The sequence below is a fragment of the Euprymna scolopes genome, chromosome 38, assembly GCF_053919585.1.
Source record: "Euprymna scolopes isolate OS-2025 chromosome 38, ASM5391958v1, whole genome shotgun sequence".
NCBI lineage: Eukaryota > Metazoa > Mollusca > Cephalopoda > Sepiida > Sepiolidae > Euprymna > Euprymna scolopes.
The window spans coordinates 90,909,477-90,930,026 of NC_136519.1; the positions used below are offsets into that span (position 1 = coordinate 90,909,477).

At 31.5% G+C, this 20,550-nt stretch overlaps 1 long non-coding RNA gene across 1 annotated transcript; it reads right to left on the reverse strand.

Moving 5' to 3' along the window:
* Nucleotides 1-6,442: 6,442 nt before the first annotated feature.
* On the reverse strand, nucleotides 6,443-19,855 carry LOC145263253 (uncharacterized). Its single transcript, XR_013864507.1, has 2 exons — nucleotides 19,656-19,855; nucleotides 6,443-9,398 (listed from the first exon to the last, which is right to left on the reverse strand). It is a non-coding gene; the product is annotated as an uncharacterized LOC145263253 (long non-coding RNA).
* Between the last annotated feature and the right edge of the window lie 695 nt (nucleotides 19,856-20,550).

The window sequence follows — 20,550 nt, forward strand, 5'->3', positions numbered from 1 at the left end:
CACTGATGCACTAGGTGTATCAGAATTTTGGGGGAATTTTTGACACCCCCAACACGAAACTGAATAACATCAAAAAAATTCGTAATTTCTCATTTAAAAGTGGTTTGTTTATTTTCTTGATGGATTATACTTCCAAAATAAACTATTAAAGTTGTATAAAAAATAATAGAAATATTATTTTTTTATCTTTCAAAAACCAGTGTTTACAAAGTGCCGGCACGCTTCTGGGTAGCCATTTTTTTATGTAATGAAATCAATTGATTTTTACGAGTTAAATATTTTTCAATTTTTTAACTTTAAAAATCTATCAAAATTCATCTATTGATTCAATTTTTACGATATTTTCAGAGTCAATGGAAAATTTTATGCTCTTTCCAATAAACTGAATATAATATTTTAGACAAACGTTTTTTTAATCCCTCCCCCCATTTTGAAATGTCTATTTAGATTTACATAATTAATGTAGCAAAATTTTATATGTCCCAAATTGGACCAAGTAAAGAATAGATACCCCGTAGCAGACGACGCCGCCTGGCGGTGTCAGGCGCACATTTCAACTAACACCGGTGATTCGACCTTGACATTGGCACAAGCACATAGCGTCGATTGTTTTTAAACACGTCAAATAGCAAACATGCTCGAATATTCACCAGCATTTCTTTTTTAAATATATTTACAAAACCTTTGAAGATTTAAAAGAAAAAGTATATATTTACAAAACATTTTTTTTAAATAAGTAACAGAACGAACGTATTTAAATAAAAGATATTTAAATAAACGGGCGTCTCTTTCTGTTTCGGATTTTTGCGACCAAGATTGATTTTTATATACCGTGTTTTGTGGGGGTGGGGGGTTCTGTGTGCGTTTTTAAGACAATTCAATATTTATTCTTTAAAACATCAACTTCAGCGACAATTAATATATTTTCAAAATAATATTTTTAAATATTACATTTTTACGAATATTTGCGAGAAAGATTTTTTTAAAAATACAAGATATTTCAATAAATGGGTGTCTTTCTGAGTGCGTGTTTAATATATTTACAGAACTTTTTAATAACTATTTTATTCTTTTTATCAAAAAAAAATAGAACTTTTATAATGACATATATTATGGACTGTTTCGAAATTTTAACATTAAAGTTAGTTTTATTTAAAAAAAAAAAAAGACGAGGTGTTTTTTTTTCAATTAAATTATAAACTTTAATTTCAAAGTAATAAATGGTGAAAAAAAATATCTCGAAAAGAAAAAACACCTCGTCTTTTTTTTTTTGTTTTAAATAAAACTTTAATTTTAAAATTTCGATGTTTGAAAAACAGTCCATAATATATATTTCATTATAAAAGTTCTATTTTTGTTTGATAAAAAGAATAAAACAGTTAATAAATAATAATAAAAAAAACAACAACAGTCCATTAAGTTCAAATAAAGACTGTTTGAATAAAACTTATAAAAAAAAGGTTCATTCTATACGGTTTTGGCCATTTTTTTGTACGTTTTTAATACAATTCAATATTTATTTACAGTGCGATGTATGTCGGTGGTCTGTGAAGGAGAAATCCTTTTAGGCCGAGGCAATTTTTTATCCATAATAAAATCACAAGTATAAACAATCGAGATAAAAAAATATATTATTTTATTCACATATCTTTTTATAACTTTTATTTTTATAAAGATGAAATGTAGTATCACTAGATAGAAATCTTTTTATAATTTTTATTTTTATTTAAAAAAAAACGCACTCAGCAGACACCCATTTATTTAAATATCTTTTATTTGAAAAAAAAATCTTGCTCGCGAATATTCGTAAAAATTTAATATTCCAAAATATTTTTGGAAAAATATATTAATTGTCGCTGAAGTTAATATTTTAAAGAATAATTAAATAAATATTTAATTGTCTTAAAAACGCACACAGAACCCCACCCCCACAAAACACGGTACCTAAAAATCTATCTTGGTCGCAAAAATCCGAAACAGAAAGAGACACCCATTTATTAAAATATCTTTTATTTAAATACGTTCGTTTTGTTACTTACTTAAAAATAAAATGTTTTATAAATATATACTTTTTCTTTTAATTCTTCAAAAGTTTTCTAAATATATTTAAAAAAAAAAATTGCTCGCGAATATTCGAGCATGTTTGCTATTTGACGTGTTTAAAAACAACCGATGCCATGTGCTTTTGCCAATGTCAAGGTCGAATCACCGGTGTTAGTTGAAATGTGCGCCTGGCGGTCAGTAAATAAAATATTCAAATTTCAAAAAAAAAAAAAAAAAAAGAAAGTTTTTTGCCAATTTACCTGTAAAGTTCAAAGTGTAACTCCTTTTTTTTTTTCGAAAACCAGGTGGATTTTTCATTTTTTTTTTAAGTTGGAGTTTATTTTATGCTTATAATTTTCCATTCAATATTGGACGCTGAGCCTGAGGATATTTTATTCTATTTTAGTCATTGTTTTGTTTTTTCGATGTTTAAAAAAAAATTGTCTCAGTAATTAAGACTGACAATATATTAAAAAGAAAGTTCTGGTATTTCTCTAAGATAGTAAAAAAAAAAAAAAAAAATCGAAAATAAGTGGCTCGCCTGGCTCGGTCAATGTGTAAATAGTCACAATCCATAAATTAAAAATATACACTTTGCAAGTATGGTAGCACAATAATGACTTCTACTGAAATATGTGAAAAGTACACAAGGGAGATTAGGCTTCCTTGAAACGGGGTTTTCCCCCTTTCCATACTTCCGTACATATCAAAGTGAGAATTCTTTTTACATACGGTTATTTTAATGGTTGATAAACAAACGTCGGAGACACGGTACTTGGTTGAAAAATCCTTTCATTTAAAAAATACATGGAATATAATATATAAATATAATTAAATTCTCATACCGGAACATTAGAAGCAATCAAATATTAATAATTTGAAACAGGTAAGTATGAGTAAGTATATTTTTTTTGGTGAACCCTTTTATGATATAAAATTTTGGTCTTTCCTCATTTTATTGAAATAAAAATTATGTTTTGAAATTACATTTTCATATTGTTAGAAATTTTTATACATGGAGAGTCTATTTAATGAAAAGTTTTCAATGGCGACTTGTCCAAAAATTCTGATAACCTACTGATGCACTCTGTACATGAACGAAGACTCCATCTCTCTTAAACAAAACCTTGGCATCTTTCCACGCATCCAAGACAGCTCTGGTAAACGTGAAAAAGCTATCATATACCGACCCTGACTCAAAATCTAAGCTCTTACTTTTTACAGATGTTTATGATATAGTTGTTTGTGTCGTACTCAATCACGTCGCCAATGGTCAAACACGACTACTGTTTTTTGTTTTGTTTTTATGCTTAGCTAAGCATTTATCAACGTAAATACGGTGTTTTAAGTCGAGAACTACTCGCCATATACTTAGCAGTAACACATTTCTGTTTCATGTTGGAAGGGAGACAATTCATTATTTTCAATGACCGTCAACCACTGACTACTTTCTTTAGATCTTCCATTTCAGGTAAACATACACCCAGAGATTTCTGACAGATGTATTTCATGACATGATTTTCTGCCAACATTCAATATTTACTAGGCAATACAAATATTACAACTGACACACTTTCCTGCTTTTACAGTCTCAAGTCTTGAGAAACCTCTTGACTTGAATTATATTGCAACTGAATAAGAAACAAGATACGTTATGGAGAGAATTTATGCCAACTTCATCTATTTTTCTGAAAAGGACGTCGATCCTTTTTTCGGACAAGCTCATCTGGTGTGATACGTCTGTTGCATATCCGACCATACTTGCCTCATTCTTACCGGAAGAAAATATTTTGTCATTTCCAGGACTTAACACTCCTGGCAAGCGTGCAAGAGTCAAGTTGATTACAGCTCGTTTTTTTTTTGTTTTTTTTTTGCCTAATATGAATGTCGACATATACCACTGGACTCAGGCATGTACTTCCTGCCAGACCACAAAAATACATCACCATACTAAATCCATCACAGGCAACTTCTCTGTGCCTGACGCTCGTTTTTCATATATCCATTTCGACACTGTTGGCCCCTTGCTACTTTTCACTAGACATCGCATCATTCTGCTTCACTTCTTGGCCAGCAGCAGTCTCCTTGCATGACAATTCCATGAAGTTGTAGTCCATGCATTCATAGAGAACTGGATCTCTTACTTTGGTGTAACCACCACTGTTACCCCTGGCAGAGCTTACTAGTTTATACCACATACTTTCTGAAACCTTTGCCAATCCATAGGAATTTCCCACATTGTGACAACCGCCTATCACCAAATGCTAGAACGCTTTCATCATCTATCCAGCCCGAACTGCATAACTGGAGCAAATATTTACCACTCGTTCTTGTAGGACTTCGGCCCATTATTAAAGAAGACCTGAACACTACACCAGCAGAGATAGTATTTGGAACCAACCTTCGCCTTCCCAGTAAAATTTTCATAATCGACAGATCAATACCTGCAACCACTTCCAGTTATGTAGATCGTCTGTAACTTGTCATGTCTCGAGTGATGTACATTCTACTGCGCTTTGTCACTTCCAAACGATAATATCCATTCGATCTTCATTAATGTAAATAGATTTTCGTCCATATCAAATTGATACACAGACAACTATAGCAACTTTACGATGGACTAAATCTAGTGTTGGAACGCTCTGACAAATACTTTGTCATCGACCGCAATTGCAAATGTGACTCAATCACAATAAATCGCATCAAACCAGCCTTCTTAGAAAGCCTGTATGATTTAACGTTTCATGCAACGAGTTTTTCTGACTTAGAACACATCATTACACTCAGCCGAGACACAATCGTCATGCCTGATCCATATTCCATCATTACATCTGCTTCTCACACATTTTATAATGACCCTAACCTGCACCTTTCAGCTCCTTCTATCTAACCTTCTTCTCCTATGACTCACAGTAGCTGTCGTGTAATATTTTTTATCGAAGTGTACAGACTTTATCACTTCTTAAACCCTTGCATATACACATGCTACACCACATTTACATCTGCAAGCTAATTTCATTTCCTTTGCTCCATAGCCTCCGACTATCTGAGGGGAGTATTGTAGGAACTATTACGACTGCTATATCAGGTTTGCATGTGTTGCGCCAAAACACAGACACAAATTGTAAAAGAGAAACAATAAAAAAGTATCTCCCTTTTTCTTATTTCACCTTTTACTTTTCACTTTTGTTTTTTTTCTCTTTTCACCTCGATGTGATGATGAAAACACGCATTTTGCACCGCTCAAAAAAATTCATGCACGCAAAAAGGACAAATGTACAAAAATTCGAGGTAAGCCAACTTAATTTATCCAGAAAATACATGGACTGCAATGAAAAATTGTCATGCAACATTAAAAAACATTTCACAACTGTCTGATAACACATGTACACACACATGCTCCTGTTTTTTCCATTGTTCATAAATAAATATATTGTTTATATGTAATTCGGTCCTATCCTGTTTTAATATCGGAGGTGAGAACATGCATATTTATCCTCTACATATAAGTTATAAAACGTACTGAACTTCAAATTTCTACACACTCATCCATAAATTTAGAAAATTGTGATTAAAACAATCAAATGTTTAATTCGACACACTGCTTCTAAAAACTCACTATTCTAAATCTCGACGCCCTGCTGTCAAAACTCAACTCCAAATCTCGATGCTCTGTTATCAAAAACTCAATTCTAGAACATGACGCACTGCTGACAATACTTGCTACGCTGACATCCAAATCCCAAATCAACTCATTCTCTGAAAAATCAGGCTTTTTTTTATATCTAACCAGAAACATCTCATTTGCATGTTAGGTGACAATATCACAAGCATATAAAAAGAAAAGGCGGACATTTTCTTTTCATTCTTTTTTCCATACGAAAATCTATAGACTGCATGAAACAGGTTTGTATTAATTTTTTAAATGCTTAATTACTGAAGAGCAACTTATATTGCTTTTGGTAACATTTTAGACTACAAAAATATTTTTTGTTTTTAATTTTAAAAGGATGTTTGAAAACTGATATCTGCAAATGAGAAATAAATAATACTAAACGAATTTTACAAACGTAACTAAAATTATTATTATAAAAGTGCATGATAATAAATTTATTGCACTTTACGGATGATAAAGCAAATGAACATTTTATATATTACATATATGTATTCATAGATTTATTACATCAATCTAATCTCTATTCGTTTAATAGACAAGATTATTAAAGTTGTATCAAAAGTAATGCATTAATGTTAGTGAGGATGTAATGTGAAAATAGAATATTGGAATATTACAAAAATGAATCTCAATTATAAAGAGGAAGTGACCTGTGAAATCTGGTACACAGAAAAAAGTTTTTATACATTTTTAAGTCCATCCACAACAATTTTAACACTAAATTGCAGAAGTTTCATAATTTATTTTTTCATAGAGAAAATAACTTCAGTTTTAGATGTCTAAAATGTGTAAAGTCGCAGCAGAAAAAATAAAGACGAATCTCAATCCAAGTGCAGAAGTGATCTTTCAAAACGTCTTTGTTGTTTTTTGATTGCGATTAAAAGTTTTTTTTTGTAGTTGTTAGTCTTTATTGTTCTTTTTTATGTTTTTATTCGAGTTGAATTTTGTACGTTTTTGTTTGCTGTTTACTTTAATAAGCTGATGTCACCAATTTTTAGGAGCCAATCTTAGCATGGACTATAAGACAAATGTCTATGATATGGACGTCAAACGAAATTAAAGCAAAGTTTTTCATAAACAACAATGTTCTATTTATTTGAGTGAGATGAAACATTGGATGTTGGAAATAAAGTTAAGACAGTTTCATAATGAAGGAAGTAAGAAAAGATCGGCCACCGAAGGTCCCAGTTGGAGATAGTTTTGCTAAGAAATCAAGTTGACTAGAGAGGAGACGTCATTCTGTGTTGCTAGTTGAAATCTATCCAAGATTGCTGTCTAACCTTAACGGAGCCTTGAAGCAGTTCTTAAAAGTGCATGTTAAAATGAGTGCTTCATGGAGGTTGATTAGTTCTCGTATGACTAACACAACTCACAAAACCTGATAACAGCTAGAGGAATTTAATTTACGTATTTCTGACTGCTACATCACCCCAGCCCGAGAAAAAAAATCTGAGAAAGAAGAATGTACATGTAACAGTTTGAAAGAATGAAAAGAAAAACATTGTGAATTGAGTTTACAAAATTATGTTTTTCTTAGGTGAAAAACGGTTTTAGCTTTCAATAAAAAAGTAACATTTTCTCTTCTTTGATAGAAAAATATTGTTTTTTATTTTATTGAAAAGGATTTAATCCCTTGATGGAAAAAATACTTTTACTATCGAGTAAAACATATTTTTTTTAAGAACAAGAATTCTTAATGTTGATGACGTTCATGTAAAGCTATAGAAGAGTCTATAAACACAAAAGGTGTCATTTATATACAGTCTTAGTCTTTTAAACCAATGTATTCATAAACAACTATCTTTTTTGTCTGCAACTATACAAGATTAGTAATAGTTAATTTATGCAAAGTGTGTGTATATAAGGGAATGTGTTATATTGTTTTAAAAGGATTGTCTTGCCATATCTCTTCATACTGCCTCTTTCCTTTCATATATCTAAGATGAAAAGTTTGTCATCATAAATAAAAGCACACAATAGAAAACAGTATAGTAAGAGGAGCTTTCACAGCCGTCATCAATCTCTAGTGTAAGTTTGCATGTATTTAAACCAGAATTGAGTGCAAATGCTGATCAACAGATACACAATTATAAGGTTTATCTCTGTCCTCATTTTGCTTGAAATGGATACAAAGAAATCAAAAGTAAATCTGTTATTAACACTTGATCTTGATAAGAGATAAAGAAATGCTAGAGTATTCAAAGTACTCATTTACTTCTTAAACTTGGACTTAGTAAATAATTTAAGCACATTGATTTCCATATCCTCAACTAAACAGTTAATTTAAATAATTTATCTCAATCATTTTTTTGGTTGGATTTGCAAATTATAATTAATATCGTCTGGTGGAGGATGAAGCTAAGTCCTGTTAATAGAAGAAACATCATTTATTTTTCAATTATATTTTTGTTGTGGCTAGGTATATGTATACTACATTGATTTTTATTCCTCAAGTGATCAAATTAAGCAGTTTATTTTAATTGTGATCTATTCATTGTGTGATCGAAATATGTTAAACTATCTAGCCCAGTGCTTTCATTAGATGTAACGTTATTGATTCCAGTGTGTGTCTGCATGTGTTTTTTTAAATAAGAATTTTTTGAAAATCCTAATGTGCAGATTTCACAACGATACGCTTTCTCTCCAGTATGTATTCTCAAATGTCTTTTTAAATCAGTATTTTGTAAAAAAGCTGATCCACATATACCACATATATAAGATCGCTCTCCTGTGTGTGACTGTACGTGTCGTTTTAGTGAAGAATCCCTTGAAAAAGATGAACCACACACTTCACAAGAATATGGCTTCTCACCAGTGTGTTTCAGCAAGTGCGATTTCAAATGAAAATTTTTGGAAAATGTTGACCCACAAATCTCGCATGAATATGGTTTCTCTCCAGTGTGTGTTCGCATGTGCGATTTTAAATTGACATTTAGTGAAAATGCTGAGCCACACACTTCACAAGAAAAACGTTTCTCGCCGGTGTGTACGCACATGTGCCTTGTTAGGGAAGAATTTCTCGAAAACGATGAACCGCACATTTCACACCGGAAAGGTTTTGCTCCAGTATGTGTCAGCATGTGTCGTTTCAGAGCAGAGGAATCTGAGAACGATGACTTGCACATTTCACAAATAGGTTTCTCTCTTTGTTTCATTTTACTTCACTTAAAATTCTCACAATTAAAGCAACAGCTTCTGTGTAGCAAAACACAGAGGCGAATATGCAAATGCATGCAAAATGACGTCACCAGTAAAGAAAAACGACTATAAAATAGAGACAAAGGACGATGATGACATTCAAGAAAGCGATTATATAAGAGACGTCACAGCTGTAACAAGAAATCACGCATGGCAGGAGAATGAGAAATAAATTATGTTGTTACAAAAAGTGAATCCGAGTTATCTTTTGTTTTGGTTTCCTTTGCAATGTAAACTGCTCCATGTGTAAACATTACATCTGCTGTTAACAGTAAATCTCTATAGATTTATAAATATTCTAATATTCAATAAAATATCTCCCTTAGGTAATATTACAAAGAGAATAAGAACCATTCCTCTATTATTTGGGTTTTGACTGTTATTTTGAATATTTGTTTAGAGTTAACTTGTAGGGTGATATATTCTCATGCCAAATAAAGGAAATATTTCACTTCCTGATAAGATGAGTCGGAATTGATATCTGTGAATGAGAAAAAAATAATATTAAACAAAGTTTTATAATTTATTTTTTTCATTTTTTTGATAAATCTATAAAATGTGTACAGTCATAGCAGGAAAAACTCCTGAATAAAATTTGATACAAGCATTTTTTTATTATGATCTGAGTATAATACATCTTTAAAATTCATTTCATTACATTTTAGTAACGAAATGAAAAATAAAAGTGAATTGAAAATAGTATATGTCGATCAAAAATGCATGTGTTTAAGCTTAATAATCATCTAGGTGGTAATGGCAATAACAAGGTAGATGTAAGAAGTTCCAATAAATAACCTTGCAATGTTTATATCTAGTACGAATGGAATAACATCAAAACTTTGGACTTCAAAGTAAAGTATGCTTCTAGTTTGGTTTTAGGATATAATGATCTCATGCATTATCTCCTTCTTCCAGAAAATATTTTTTATTGCTTATTACTTTTAACACCTCTTTCGGGGAATGCCAACAGGTCTGATCATATTAAATTTTCCATTCATTTAAAGAAGCCTTTTTGAAGGAAACTAGCTTTCTCAGAGTTTAATTTTTTTATTTTATATCCTAAAGAACAGGTAGTCATGTTTAAATAGACTCTGGTAGATATAGATTCGTTTAATCATCTCATATAGCTGCAATTAATCCATAACAGAACAACTCTAATGTTTGTCCTCCTGTAAAACAAATATTAGCAGAAACTGTCTTTAGGATACATAAGCAGCCAATTTCAATTTATGCATGTCTATATTTCGTAGGCATTATTTCTCTATGAGCTGTTGAAGGGCAGTATTATATTCAGTTATTTAGCATAGCAGGAATTTGATAGAAGAAAACGGGATGATACAAAACAGATTTTTATTATAACGTATTCTGCAATAATGTAAATCAGTAATTGATTTTTATTACATTTTCACCCCAAACAATGCACAGTGCCACTTTGATGTCGGGAGCTATCTGGGACATAATTGCAGGGATACTATGTAGGGAGTTCAGCAGCAAGATGTGTGTGTAGATTACAGTTGAACTTCTGCATGTCAGTACAGTCAGGGAAGCATGAACCCAAAAGGGAATTCCAAAGTCTAGCAGTTCTGCAAAAGAAACTATTAGAGTAGAGGGCTTTCTGGTATCTAGGGATCTCTACTATTTAAGGGAAGGATTTTGCTGCTTTTCGGGTTTGTCAGAGGTATTTATGGCGAGAGGGTACAAGGGATTGTAGTTCATTGGAGCATCTATTATTAAAATCCTTGTAACACAGGCAGAGGGATGCAACATTTCACCGATAGGACAGATGCTAAAGCCTATATGACAGTTCCAAGCCTATCAGGTTGGCGAATCCATTTGGAACCCTATGCAGGAGTGAGTCTAGTAGCAGATTCACCAGCCCAAATGTGATAATAATACTTCATGCATGCATGAATGGTGGCTTGGAAGAGGCGATTAAGATACAAAGTGATTAGTTAACTTTTAAAAAAAGCCGTTTTTTTAAGCTTTTTCATCAAGTTTATCTCTAGCAACAGATTGAACTCCAGCTGCTTATTACTCACGAGCACAATTTCAATATAAATCAGCTGTTCTTTCGCTCCAATCAAATTGAATATCTCCACTCACATAACACATGAGATATTTCACCCTACCGTAAAAAATGTATATTCTTTCTCTTCCAGGAGAAACAATATATCCTATGAACTGTTGTTTTTCAGGATTGCACTTTATTCTTACATAAGCATGGCAATTGACACCAAAGTCTCATTCCGATGAAGTCCAGCAAAAAGAAAATACATGTGCAGAAATTGTCTTTCGTTGCAGCAAATAATTTAATAACATTTTATTAGGTTAAAATTCTCCTATATAATGTACAAATAAGAAAATAAATTTAAACTTCTCTTGTAATATGTAATTTCTAAAAATATAAAAACTTAAAATATACTAAAAAATAAAATGCAAGAAAGTATTTACTCTTATTTACGGAATAACTGCAAATTGGACTTTAATTTGAAGGAAGGATATGGATAACATTTAATAAAAAATGAAAATGCATCAATATTTTATATTTGAAAATGCTTTTCCTTACCCGAACACAGATTGAAAGCAATTAAGAAATAATACATTGATTGGGTAACTTTTCAATTTATAAAACACTTCAAAATGAGTTTATACATCTTATTTTAAAATTTTATGCTAAAACGTAATTCCATATAGATGCTAAAGCACCTATATCATTTAAATAAGACTTTAAAAAAATTTAAATGGCAAGTTCGATTTAAAGAAAGCATGATTCAAAGGAATTGATATTAACAACCAAGGAAAACATTAATAAGAGCAAATTAAAAACGAAAGATTTGTTATTGAAATAAGAAACGACTATCTAGTCCAGAAACATTGATTGTAATGCAATTGTGAAAATAACATTAATAAAAGTAAACAACTAAAATTTGGGGTAAAAAGTGGTTTTTGATGTTGATTGGTGCAAAAATATTGTCGTTTTCTGATGTTCAATTTCAAAAGATCATAACTCCTTTCATAATAAACTTTATTAATTGAAATAAGAACCATTAGAATCGACACCGTTTTGCTAAAAGGAACAAGTTTATTTATTCCGTTAGCATAGAAATCCAGAGTTCCGGAAGCTATGAAGTCATTGAAAGGCGATTTGGCATCATCTGAATTTTTGTAGCATTTTTTGTGCAGGAAGTTGTCAAGATGCTTAAAAAAGTCATAATTGGTGGGCTAGAAGTCCAGTGAACATGGCGTGTGGGGCGGGGTCTCGTAGCCCAATTCGTTCAGCTTCTGCAGAGTCAGTTTAGCAACAAGTGGGCGAGCCTTGTCATGAAGAATTTGTGCCTTTATATTGACCAATCCTGGCCGCATACAGTGGAGCTTCTGGTATATTTCGTTAATTTGTCAGCAGTACTTCGCCATAGTTGTTTTGCCCAGATTCAAGACCTTTTATGGATGAGACTGGGAGCAGACCACCAAACAGTCACCATAACTTTTTTTGGTGCAATATCAGCTTCAGGAAGTATTGTGGAGATTCTCTGGCATTCAACTACTGTGCTCAACGTTGCCAGTTGTTGCAGAGGCTCCACTTCTCATCACATGTCACAATCCACTCGAGAAATGGGTCGTTTTTATTGCCCAGGAGTGCAGAAGACACCTCAAAATAACAATTTTATTATCGTTTAATTCATGCAGCACCAATTTATATAACTTTTTTGACTTCCTTATTTGATTTAAAAGGTGAACAGCTGTTGAGTGGTCGACCTCAAGTTCAACAGCAACTTATCGTATGGTTTTGCAAGGATTGGTTACAATTAAGTCTTTCAAATGTTCGTTATCAACCGCAGTCAGTCGGCTGCAACAGTCTTCATCTTCAAGGCTCTTGTCATGATTGCAAAATTTCTTGAACAACCATTGTGGCACACGTTTGTTAGAGGTTCCTGGGCCAAATGCATTATTGATATCATGAGCTGTCTAAGCAGCTTTTCAGACTAGTATCAACTGGAACAAGAGAATCATGCGATTTGAATTTTGTCCATGCTGTGGAAAAGCCTTAAAAAATTAATGAAGAGATTGAGAATGGTAACGAATAACAGGATTCGATAGAGTGAAAAAGGCACTTGAAAATGATATGTAACATGTCTATATATATCAATGAATTAATTCAGAAATCATATATAAAAGTAACATATGTGAGAAAACGATATCGTTTTTGCACCAATCTAATAATTATTGGAAATAATAAGATTCAGAAACTAAAAGAATAGTTTCCATGATGGATAATATTGGCTCAGTAAAACTTTGTTAACGAGTTACGACATCCAAAAAGTACACAATGAAAACTAGATCTTTTGACATGGAAAAATGAAATCCTTATTTATATTGCTTAATTCTTTATTTGTTGGTTTTTATGTTTTTATCTAATTAGCAACTATTATGTTGGTCGTAAATATTGTACTTTTTTCACTAGATTGTTTGCTTAAGTTTGATTGTACTGTGAACACATATCTTGCATGTCACCTCCCCACAGTCTGCTGTTAAAAATAATCCTAAATAGTAGCCTTTTATTCCAAGTAGCAATATTTATTTTCTGAAGGAAAAAAGTAAAAACAAAGGCTGTTTCTATTTATGTTCAATATTTAATTGTTTGTTGAGGATGAAAAGACCAATAAACTTATTAGGATTTTAAAGTATATTGTTTTCCAATAAACTGACACCCAAGACATGAGGCCACAGAAGATTATCAAGACCAGAGGCTACAATACATGGTAATCATTGTTTGTGATCAAATATGTAGAAGATTGTTGTAAAGGGAACTATTGATTACCTTTTAAGAACTGAACAGATGTGAAGTAGAAAGTTAGCTTCCATTTTTTAAGTTTCTCCTAGATTACACAGAAAAATTTAGCCCCGTTTTTATAAAAAATATGGAGACCTATCGTCTATTCATAGTGAAGTGTGAACTTTGACATTTTACATAACTAGCAAGTCTTCAATGACTTCCTTACGTTTATCGGACAGAAAACATTTAACTACAGGTTTTTATTTCTCAAAAGTTGGGTATGTAGAGAAATGAGCCACTTAAAGCCGGGGTGGCAACTTAGAAAAGCCAGTTCAACCACACAAGAAAAATAGAGTTTGGGAACATTAAGAACACAAAAAAATAGAGTAAAATAGGGTAGTCAATAGCTAATATTATGTCACCTAATAGTAATACTAACACTAACGTCACCTAATAGTGAAAAAAATTCTAACCTGCTATTTTACCCACATTTATTAACTTCTGAAGAAAGAAAGAGAATGAGTAGAGTTTGGTAGATGGGAAATTAAACCATGGCAGAACATATTGAAAATGAAATAGGAGGAGAGGCAATAACTATTAAACATATCAAAAGAACCCAAACCAAACTGAAATGGCAATGTAAAAAGACAAATATACAGAAAAAGGTTTTAAAAATTCCAAGTGCTCATTTCCCGCATCCAAAATCCAGTCTTCAATCCCTTTAAAAATGTCCGCATCATTTCATCTTATGAAAAATCGAACTTCAATACACCCATTTAAAATCAGGATCAACAAGGATATCACGCCCAAGTTACTTAAAAAATGACTAGCTTATGTTTCTCAAAGATGCAGACAGAAACTTCAGCCCAAAATTGTACTTTCATTTTTTACCGCTCCCATTTCGAAGAGTTTAAATAAATTGAATTTCCTCAGCTCAGAAGAGCAGCTTATCATTTTATTTCGCTTAAACCTTAAATCCATGCCCTCTATTCCTCTATGAAAACACCAACCCTCAGTTCTTCCACTTGGAATTATCAAACATTACAGATACATATTATCCCTTCTTCTTTTCCACATGAAGATTGATATGCTCTCTCCGTCTCATCATGAAAAGTTTTAGAGTTAAGGAAGTAGACAGGAGTTAATAGGAATCGCCTTTAGCTTCGCAAATTCAACAAAGTGTTAACCGTAATAAGTACTAAAAGGTGGTTGGGAAGAAGCCTCAGGAAAAATATTTCTTTTAAAATTATCCCCTGATAATTATAAAGGATCATGTTTATAAAATATTACATAAATCTTCTTTTGGGAAATTTCCAGTAAAAATACTCTTTTGCTTATGAGAGAGCTAGATGAAGTATTTTGTTAGATGCTGGTGGCTTGTCCTAAGATAGTTTTATCCATATTCACACAGGCTTATATTTCATGGGATAAGCTATTAGCAACTTGGCCCAATTAATATTCATTTCTGATGATCAACCCTAAGCACTACAATTGCACTCAATCTCGTAAATGTGAATATCTAAGTTATCATAGCCTGTTTCTATAAATTGTGGGCTTGGTAGCACATTCAACACCTTGAAGTGGATATATGCTGCTAAAAATATATCTACTTTAGTCAGAGAAATGCTGCATGTGGACTTTGATATTCAGCATAATTTGATGTTCATTTGAGTGTATTAGCCTGGATAGTAAAATGCTCTTCAGATATTATTGTGTCGTTTTTGAGTTTGGATATGAGAGATTTTGCGTTTTTAATGTTACCATAAAAGATAAGGCATTTAGATGCATGAGGTTTTATGCACCCAATGCTCATTCTGAGCTTGATTTATTTTTTCAGCTAATCAAACAACTCATGATAACTTCTCAGATGCTTATCTTAGTGAACGACTGGGACATGATCCTGATTTAGATTGTAAAGTAGATTCACATATCTAATCATTCCCGATTTCCACTTTTAGTAATAGACGAATATCCTCCCCTTTGTCTTTCCTTAGATGTCACCAGAAACCGTTATAAAACGCCTCATTCAACTCTTTGTCATGTTGGATATACCAATGTACATGCATTCAGACAGATTCAAGTTTTATGTCAGTTAAAGTGTAAATGTTCTCATAAAGATATAGAATTTCAAGTAGGCATATGATCTCCAAGGAAATGGCTAGTATAAAAGCTATAATGTTAGATTATTAAAAGCATTAAAAACACAACAGCTTCATATAAGGACAATGTTTTGCTAGATGAATAGTAATTAATACACACATTGCTTTAAAAACTGTGAATGGTACACACCATGAATGGTTATTCAACTATTATTACGGACCCTAGAATGACTGTTCTCTTTAACATAACGATCATCACCAGAAATGGTTTTGAAACCAAATCTCAATTATGGAAATATGACCCTATATAAAGAAGGCAGATTTTATAGAAGTTAATTCTCGTCATGTGAATGTTTATGTTCAAAGCAGCAAACAATATTATCACTGTGGTTTTGTTCCAGCAGTTAATGTACAACACTTTACTCCTGAAATACAAGAATCTGGCTTATTTATTATAAAGTCAGATACGTTAGTGTGCTAAAAAAGAGAACTATTCTTAATCTATCTGTTTTCCGGAAGTGAATTACTTCCCTTGAGCATTCTTTTTTTTCACATCATCGTCAGCCCATGTAAAGTCTTGGCAATTTTCCAAGTTGAATAAAGCTTTATCCAACTTTGGCTTTTTCATTACAATTTATTTAACTTAGAACATAAAAATTGAGAAATACCTCAGACCCTATCAACTGAATTTGGAACACATGAAACCAAACACTGCAGATATATGGATACATTGAAAAAATCTTTATGCACTTTTCTAGAACTAGTATACAATTCTGAGCCTTCAGACGAATTAAAATTAAATGTAGTAATCAAACTCATTTTACTGGCAATCTACAAACATATTTCAGATTTGAATGATTACCGAGTGGCTACTAACATTTTCAGAGGGATTTTCCTCCAGCTGTAAAACATTATTTTCTGCTAGGGATTTACAGGTTACCTCGCGACAACAAGCAAATGAGAACATTGACAAGTATTTGCAGTCTATGAAAGGACTTGCCAGCGACTGTGATTCCTAGGTAGTGACAGTCACACAGGCGAAAGATGATTACATCAGGTATGCATTTATTAACAAGATATTGTTAATTCATATCAAACAGACTCCTGGAAAACAGAACCCTTGATTTGTGTGTAGCATATGACCAGGCTTTTACACTAGAAGTAGCCCAGAGACAGCTAACTTCTATCATCTAATTCGGCTACTTATCTGCCTCTCTGACCAGATGCAGAAACAGAAGTTGATGTCGACCAGTTGGTGTGCATTGAGTAACTCAGTCACGGCCAACTCTGCACTGAAATGTTTCTTTTTTGGAAAATGAAAGCACGGAATAGCTTGCCAAAAATCAATATGTATTAACTGTAAAAAGAAAGATCATTTTGCATGAGTAGCTGCTATAGACGATGGTAAGTCAACATTATTCAGTGGAAATACCATTCTTTTGGAGGAACTCCTTCCCCCACTCAATGTTTGTAGACTAACCACCATTAAAAACGCTCCTTGCCCCTCTCTCTTTTATAAATTTTACCCCTGACTGTCGCCCAAAGTAGTTAAATTCAGGAGAATACCCTACCAGGTGCAGAATTTATTCAGTCTGAAATATGCTGTATGCTAAGGTATTATAGAACCCCCTCAATTCCTGTTATCAAGTACAAATGCTTCTAGCATCCCTGAAAATTACAGCAAGAAACTTGCTATGTTTTACTCCCAAATGATAAAACAATTCACTCTCCTTGAGGCTTATCCGATTTCTCAAATATAAGCCAGAAGAACAAAAATATACAGCGTTCAAAACTTCTAGTTCACTATATCAGTTTCATCAAATTTTGTTTGGAGTAACCAATGGAATAGCAAGTTTCCAACAAGTCATTGATAATGTCATCAATTGAGAAGAACTCAAAGGAATTTCTGTCTAAATGATAATGTTACAATATGTGGAGAAAATCAAGCTAAGCATAGCACAAACTTGAAAAGGTTTATGAGTTCTGCCATAGGTGTGTCAGAATTTGGGGGGAAACTTTGACACCCCTAACACAAAACTGCGATTAAAATATAAAAAAAACTCGTCATTTCTCTTTTTAATGTGGGTTGTTTATTTGCTTTATGGAATATACTTCCAAAATAAACTAATAAAATTGTTTAAAAAATAATATTTCTATTATTTTTTATTTAAAAAAAACAGTGTTTACAAAGTGCCTGCGCGCGTTCATGCAGCTATGCGTAATGAAATCAATTGAATTTTATGAGTTAAATATTTTTCAATTTTTAAACTTTAAAAAATCTATCAAAATTTTTCTATGGGTTCAATTATTACGATATTTTCACGGTTAATGTGAAATTTTATGCTCTTTCCAATAAACCAAATATAATATTTTAGACAAACGTTTTTTTTGAAATGTCTATTAAAATTTTAATAATTAATTTATGTACCAAAGTTTTATATATCACAAATTGAAGATCAATAAAGAAAATATTCTAATTTAAAACAAAAAATATAGTTTTTTTTAGATTTATCTCAGTCCAAAGTGTAAAACCTATTTTTAAAAAAAAAACACCTTGATTTTTGTTTTTGTTTTTTTTTTTTAATTTTTATGCTTATATCGTCAAGTAAATACTGAACACTGACGGCAATTTTTTCTATTTCATTCCATGTTTTCTTTTTTTTTAGATATTAAAAAAAAATTCAGTTGATAAAGAAGTATTAAAATATATCAATCAAAAACTCCTGTATTTCATTAAGAGAATTAAAAAAAAAAAACAATTGATGAACTGGATTTTTTGTTTTAGGGGAAAAGCTTATAAGTCAATGTGCATTTCTTTTTAACTACGGAGGACGAAAAATACTAATTTTTTAACACATGCAATAAAAAAAGAGACATTATTTATGTCCCTTTCATGAATCCATATTTGATAAATTTCATATTTGCAGGAGGAGCTCTTTTAAGCTTGGCACAAAACACGTTACGAAAATACGATTTTCCACGACTTTCGCTTTAAAAAATTGTTTTATTTTTAAAAAAATACATGGAATTTAAAATATAGATATGGATAAATTCTTAACAATGAAGAATGGAACTACCCATCTAATAGTATTTTTTTTTAGGTAAGTGTTTTCTGGCATTTATATATATATATATACATATATTTATAAGCAAGTCAAAATATGTTGATTTTCTTTATATATTTTTTAAAGAAAGACGCTTTAAAAGAAAACAAATATTGCATAATTTGCTATAAAACCTGTTATTTTTTAAAACATTTAATTGAAACAAAATTAGGATTTGAATTACATTTTTATATGAGCTTTTTTATAAGCTTCGAAAAATAGTAAGTTGAATTATTAAAGTTCTAATCATCATTTTTAATGGCCACTTTCTGATACACCTAGTGCTGCTACGACTAAGTATAAACTGACATTGAATGAAAACAAGTGCCACTACTCTCTCGCCTCTGTAGACATACTATAAGCCAAGGTTTAGTAAAATCTGACTGACAGACTCAAGAAAAAAATACTTATACACTTATGTTACCGTGCTCAAATAATAACGACATTATTTTATAAAAACATTCTTAACATGGGGAAGGGAGAGTGTTTTTCTGTACTTCCACCTAACAATTAAATAATAAAAAAAATATTGTGAACTCATATTTAACTTGAAAATACTATTTACAAAATAGCACGGTGACATAAGTGCATAAGCACACACACACAACAGGCCCATGTTCTACATAATAACCTGTACATTTTTTTCATGTAGGGTGGGAAACTGCTCCTGTTTACATAAAAACTTAGTGCTGGCTTGTTTGAGACAATCGTCGTAAAAAGGACACAAAATATCAAATTGATGTAGTAATACTAATACTTACTTTTAGTTGATAATGTGCGTTCTAGAAAGGATGATTTTTAAATCGTGACTCGCTTTTTTGAGGTTCGCAGAAAACGAAAATAAGCAAAAAATATAATAGAAAAATTATTTAGAATTCCTTAGTGAATACTACGGGGAAAACTCAATATTATTTTATCGATTATTTGGCAGTTGAACTCATTATACTCTTTTTTTATGGAGATCAAAAACTCGAACAACGCGGTGATTGAAAGACAATCTCCACTATACATAAAAGTTCCGACTTGTTTCATATAATATTTACGTTTATTTACTTATATATTGAAAATAAACAACTGTTAAAAGCGATTAATTTTAGTTTGAATACAAAGTTCGTTCAGAATGCGTGCAAAAAATGTCCGACATAATAGGATCACGTTTTAGGAGGATAATTGCTTAAAAATAGAAAATTAAAGAAAATATTAAGGTAGATATAGTTTTAAAACGAGCCCCACCTCCAAAAGAAAATAAATTTGTATATTTTTAGGTAATAATGCACATCCCATAATATTTAAAAAATATTTTTACATGTTTATTGTTTAAAAAAAATTTAAATTGATTTTTCTAAGTTTTCGTTTTCTACCTAGCGTTTTGGCTTTTAAAGTAGTTTTGCTGTTTAAACTTATTTTAAAGAGTTTATTTAGTTAAAAAGAAATAACAAGTAATATCGCACTCGACATTACTTAGTAAATAATTTTAAACAAAAAAAATGTCCGAAAATTAAAGAAAATACTGAGGTAGATATAGTTTTAAAACGAGCCTCCTAGTCCTCCCCTCCACCTCCAAAATAAAATAAATTTGTATATTTTTAAATACTGCACAAGTGCCCCCGCAACGACTTTTAAACGATACCCTCTCCTCCTGGCTTTCGAAATAAT